The sequence below is a fragment of the Pan paniscus genome, chromosome 7 (assembly GCF_029289425.2).
Source record: "Pan paniscus chromosome 7, NHGRI_mPanPan1-v2.0_pri, whole genome shotgun sequence".
In the NCBI taxonomy this organism is placed as follows: Eukaryota; Metazoa; Chordata; class Mammalia; order Primates; family Hominidae; genus Pan; species Pan paniscus.
In genome coordinates this window covers 96,330,650-96,337,081 of record NC_073256.2, presented here as the reverse complement: position 1 = coordinate 96,337,081, position 6,432 = coordinate 96,330,650, and the positions used below count along the sequence as shown (strand labels likewise).

General features: G+C 42.5%; 1 pseudogene; it reads left to right on the top strand.

Moving 5' to 3' along the window:
* Positions 1-402: 402 nt before the first annotated feature.
* On the top strand, positions 403-2,441 carry LOC100974879 (mitochondrial nicotinamide adenine dinucleotide transporter SLC25A51-like; annotated as a pseudogene).
* Positions 2,442-6,432: the final 3,991 nt, after the last annotated feature.

Genomic DNA, 6,432 nt, shown 5'->3' with positions numbered 1-6,432 from the left:
TCCAACCTGACAGAAGTAGCAGGTCCTTACCATGCTTCATGGGGGAAGCATTTGCCTTTGAGATTCTTCAGAGGAGAACAACTACCAGAAAAACAAGCCTTTCTCTTTCTGACATCGACTACCTCTCATAGCAAATTTTTATTCTACTAACAGTTCTTTTCATTCTGTCTATAAAATATCTTCTCTCACAGAAGGTGAAAAGGGAAAGAAAAAATGGGTGTGAAGGTAAAAGAAAATCTCATCTTGGAAATGGATGCCTGGAGAACGGAAATCCAGTTATCAAAACTGACTCGAGAAGAGAGAACCTAATGAACAATAACAACGGAAGAAATTGGGAACATTATCAAAAAGCTATCATCCTGCCAAACTCCAGGCTCAGATGATGTTACAGGTTTAAAAAAGTCCTTCATGAAAAAGAAAGATCTTAAGCAACATGATGGATTCAGAAGCTCATGAAAAGAGGCTGCCAACACTAATATCTTCAAAACAAGATATATCACCTCATATTACAAATGTTGGTGAAATGAAGCATTATTTGTGTGGCTGCTGTGCAGCCTTCAACAACATCACAATCACATTTCCCATTCAGAAGGTCCTCTTTTGACAACAGCTGTGTAGCATCAAAACTCGTGATGCAATACTTCAGTTGAGAAGGGTTGGATTTCAAAACTTGTATCATGGAATCCTTCCCCCATTGATGCAGAAGACAACTACACTTGAACTTATGTTTGGTCTCTATAAGGATTTATCCTGCCTTCTCCACAAACATGTCAGTGCTCCAGAGTTTGCAGCCCGTGGTGTGGCGGCAGTGCTTTCAGGGACAACAGAAGCAATTTTCACTCCTCTGGAAAGAGTTCAGACATTGCTTCAAGACCACAAGCATCATGACACATTTACCAACACGTATCAGGCTTTCAAGGCACTGAAATGTCACAGAATTGGAGAGTATTATTGAGGCTTGGTGCCCATTCTTTTCTGGAATGGACTCAGCAATGTCTTGTTTTTCGGCCTTCGAGGTCCCATTAAGGAGCATCTGCCTACCGAAATGACTCACAGTGCTCATTTGGTCAATGATTTTATCTGTGGAGGTCTATTGGGTGCCATGTTGGGATTCTTGTTTTTTCAAATTAATGTTGTAAAAACTCACATATGGTCTCAGATTGGTGGGGAATTTCAGTCTTTCCCCCAGGTTTTCCAAAAAGTCTGGCTGGAACGGGACAGAAAACTGATAAATCTTTTCAGAGGTGCTTATCTGAATTACCATCGGTCCCTTATTTCTTGGGGCATAATCAATGCAACTTATGAGTTCTTGTTAAAGATTATATGCAAAAAAAAATCAGTTAAGTGCCATTTATCAACTGAATAGACATTCTAAGAAGAATGCAGCTTGGCCTCTTTCTTAATTGGCCAAGTACAAGTTGGTGTCATAACTCCAGGCCACAGTGAGTTATGGGCAAAGCTGTTTTCCTTAAGCATCAACAAAACAGAATAAAAGGTTCCAATAGGACAAAAAAAAAAAAAAAAAGAAAAAAAAAGAAAATCCCATCTTGCCACATTTGGAAGAGAGTAAATTAGAAATAATTTAAGTGGCCAAGAGATTGGTACAAGAACATCTACTTACTCAACGAAGCCATTAAAAATAATTATTATAAGTCCGGGTGCGGTGGCTCAAGCCTGTAATCCCAGCACTTTTGGGAGGCCAAGGCGGGTGGATCACCAAAGGTCAGGAGTTTAAGACCAACCTGGCCAACATGGTGAAACCCCGTCTCTACTAAAAATACAAAAAATTAGCCAGGCGTGGTGGTGGGCACCAGTAATCCCAGCTACTCAGGAGGCTGAGGCAGGAGAATCGCTTGAACCCAGGATAGAGAGGTTGCAGTGAGCCAAGATCCAGCCACTGCACTCCAGCCTGGGCAACAAGAGTGAAACTCTGTCTCAAAAAAAATTAAAAAAAAAAAATTATTATACCATATGCCAGATAATTATTACACCATAACCAAACATAACCCCAATACTTACCAAATAGAACACTTTGCTATAACAGCAAGAGTTCCCCAAGGAAAAGAAATAAATACAAGATGGAGCATGAAAAATCAGCCATAAGCAAAAATGGCTGCCTTGGTGGCATACTACAAAAAACTGAAAACCTCTTATAGAAGGGTAAGAAACTTCCTCATAGAAGAAGGAGACTGCCAAGAGAGCGATTAAAATCCATGAACAAGTGAATTCTTAAACTCTACTAGCTTTTGTTTTACATCTGCCCAGCCCAACTTTGTCCCCACTTTTTCTAGGAACAAATTCATGCAAGGTAACTGACCTGGACTGGAATCCTGGCGGAACCTTCTTCCTGCCTGCTGTGATGGTCTAGGGATGAGCTTGTGACTCAACTAGGGAGAGGTTTCTTCTGGAGCCAATAAGAAATCCTGTTCCCTCTTTGATCTTAAGCTATACTCAGGTAACCTCAGCTTGGTCAGCAGCCATCTCACTTTATGGAGGAGCCTGAGAGAATGATCAGGGATAAGCCAATCCTAGGATGCAGGAGCCGTCCCCAAGTGTCTGCAGCTGCCCTCAGTCTCTCAGCACAGCAGTTCTGTGATACCTTCCATCAAAGCCTCATTTCTCCTTAAATTGGATGAGATTCTGCCACAGGTGAGAGTCCCACCTGACACCATCATCCACCTAAACAGTGGCCAAATGTATCTCTGGAATCACTGTCATATCCAGAGTGTTTGCATGACTTTTGGTACCCAGTAATTTCAACCTCGGTGGAGGTCTAAAGTGACTCATGTGCATAGCTAAATCCCTTAGCTAAGCACAGCTAAGACACAACTAAGACATATGCAAGCAAAAATCCAAGGAGCTATCCGGGGCCACACCTAGAAATTCTCTTATAAATTAACCCCTTTTTCTCTCTTTGGGCCGTGCAAAACCACAATATCTTCAGAATCTTGCCTACACAAATGACCTTTATACTATCATACAGAAATCATTTATTGTGTTTAAAAAATAATGTATTGGCCAAGCGCAGTGGCTCACACCTGTAATCCCAGCACTTTGGGAGGCCGAGGTGGGCGGTTCACTTGAGCCTAGGAGTTCAAGACCAGCCTGGCCAACATGGCAAAATCCCATCTCCAATAAAAACACTAAAAATTAGCTGGGCATGGTGGTGCATGTCTGTAGTCCCAGCTACTTGGGAGGATGAGGGAGGAGGATTGCTTAAGGCAGGAGGGCTGCAGTGAGCCCTGATCATGCGACTGCACTCCAGCCTGGGTGGCAGAGTGAGACCCTGTCTCAAAAATAATAATAATAATGCACTAAAGAAAAAAGCCTCAAAATTAATTGGCGTCTATCTCCAGCACAGCTGTCTCTCTCTCTTTTTTTTTTTTTTTTTTTTTGCCTGGTCTGGAGTTGTCATTTTGTATAGCAAGGGCCATACCTAAATGGCCCTTATGGACACAAAAGCCAAGGTCAATAAAGAGTGAGGAAGGTAGGCTGATAATTTGAAAAGAGAGTAAAAATAACTTCTGACTGCTTCAAGCCTTTAACTGTGGGATTAGGCCAAGTTTACTTAAACCTCAGGGGCAATGTTTAAAATAAGATTCACTGTGTGTGTTTTAAGTTGCAACTGTCAAAAATTATTTACTTAATTCAAATTTGCTATTGAAAGTTATGAGAGGACAAGCAATTGTGACAGCTATCTGGAGCGCCATAGGTTATCCTAAGATTTTATATTGTCTGACCTTTTTTTTTTTTTTAATGAGACAGGTTCTTGCTCTGTCACCCAGGCTGGAGCGCAGTGGCATGATCTCAGCTCACTGCAACCTCCACTTCCCGGGTTCGAGCAATTCTGCCTCAGCCTCCCAGGTAGCTGGGAATATAGGCACGCACCACCACGCCTGGCTAATTTTTTTTATTTTTAGTAGACACGGGGTTTCACCATATTAGTCAGGCTGGTCTCGAATGCCTGACCTCAGGTGATCTGCCCACCTTGGCCTCCCAAAGTGCTGGGATTACAGGCATGGGCCACCCGCCCGGCCATACTGTCTGAACATAAGTTTAATGCAAGGTGGGAAATGAAAGGGAAAATAAAACAGAGGAAAAGCCCATTTAGAATGAGTAATAATAGATGAACTTTACGAATTATCACTAGCTCTGATAATAGGCATATTTTATGACTTTCTAGAACATTCAAAAATGTTTTATAGACATATGGATGTATATGTGTGTATGTGTATAGACAGAGAGTTAATTTTATGTGTCAACTTCACTGTACCACATCCTCAGTTGTTTGTTCAAACATCAGTCTGGATGTTTCTATGAAGGTGTTCTTTAGAAGTTATTAACTTTTAAATCAGTCAATTTGAACAAAGCAGATTACCCTCCATTATATGGGTGGGCCCCATCTAATCAGTTTAAAGCCTTAAGAGCAAAACACTGAGGTCCCCTAAGGAGAAGGAATTCTGCCTTCAGACTCGAGCTGCAACATCAACTCTTGCTGGAATTTCCAGCCTGCTGCCCTGCCCTGCATATTTTAGACTTGCCAGCCCCCACAATTGCGTGAGCCAATTCCTTAAAATACCTCCCCACTGCCCTCTGCCTCTCTATATATATATCCTATTGGTTCCGTTTCTGTGGAGAACCCTGACTAATCTAATAGATGTGTGTGTGTTTGTATGTGTGGCACAAATTTGTATTCCAAAGGTGTAAAGTCAGGCTCTGGAGTAGAATACTTTGACATACTCTATATGAAACTAGGAAACTATGGAAAGACAAAATAATACAGGACAGAGGTTAGAACTTTACGTGTAATTTTGGCTGGGAGCGGTGGCTGACGCCTGCAAATCTCGGAACTTTGGGAGGCCGAGGCCGGTGGATCACTTGAACCCAAGAGTTCCAGACCAACCTGGCCAACATGGAGAAACCCCATCTCTACAAAATATACAAAACTTAGCCAGGTGTGGTAGTGCATGCCTGTAATCCCAGCTACTAGGGAAGCTGAGGTGGGAGGATCCCTTGAACCCAGGAGGCAAAGGTTGCAGTGAGCTGAGATCGCGCCACTGAACTCCATCCTGGGCAACAGAGCAAGACTCTGTCTACTAAAAAAAAAAAAAGAAAAAAGCACTTTACATCTCATTGTATTTGAATCCTTCACTTCAGTTGAATTAATAACACAACGCAGGGATTTGTTTTAGTAGTATAGTTCCAATAGTTCCAAGTGATTTGTTTCAGTTTCTCTAGAATTAAAGCCACTTCTGTTCTTAAAGGGAAACATCGATTTTAGATTTTGCTTCTTGTTAAAGGAGCTTACACTTGATGATTTTCACAGCAAAGTGGTACTTATTTGGGGTATAAGCAGGGCTTCTCAAACTTTAGTGTGCATACAGATCACCTGGGGATCCTCTTAAAATGTAGATTCCAACCTCTTGGGTCTGGGGTGAGGCCAGGAGTCTGCATTTTTAACAAGCTCCCAGGTGGTGCCAGTGCTGTTGGTCTGAGGCCCATACCTTGAAAAAATAGAGAACTAGAGCAGCGGTTCTCCAGCTGGAGTGGGCATCGGAATCATCTGCAGGGCTTGTTCAATAGCTGACTGCTGGGTCCCACCCCAGAGTTTCTGATTCCCAGGTGCTGCCAATGCTGCTGGTCTGGGGATAATACTTAAGAAACACAAGCTAGTCATGTTTCCCTTATCATGAGAATCACACTTTTAAAACTACAAATTCCCATGCTCCTTTCTTCAGGAGTCTGATTCAGTAAATTTAGGGCAAACCCCGGAATCTATGTTCTTAACAAGCATCCTAGATTGCTCGTTGAAAGGTGAAATCCTGAGACAAAGTGTTGTCTTAATCCTGATGGTCTTCAAAATGTGTCAATACAGAAGTGTGAACCCCACTGGACCCCCTAAATCCCACCTCTGGATGTAGGGGATAGTATCTATTAATACATATTTTAACATGTGATTCTGACATATCAACAAGCTGAGAGCCACTGAACTGGAGCCACAGCCCCCAATTCTGACTGCATATTAGAGATTTTTTTAAGCCCTCATTCCCTTGAGTATCACCTGCCCCAGGTTCTCATTGAATTAGCCTGGGGTGGGATCCTGGTTGGTTTTTTTTTTTTTTTTTTAATACTCCCAGTAGATTTAAGGTTCAGTGATGGCTGAGAACACTGAATTGGAGCTTCAGCCTCTGGTCAGCTTCAGGACAAATTAGCCCCTTCTTCCGGGAGGGCTCCTTCTCTCCTAAAACCCAGAGCAGACTGAGCAAAGCAGCCCATCCACTCCTCCTCCCCTCTTGTGCACACCCTGGACACACTTGGTCTTCTAGGGGAGGACACTTCTCTGTGAAGAAGCACCCCTAAACGCTGTCTGACCATAGCATTTCAAAGTAAGTGAAAAAGGTAACCTCCTCCATTTCAAAGTCAGGCCAAAAC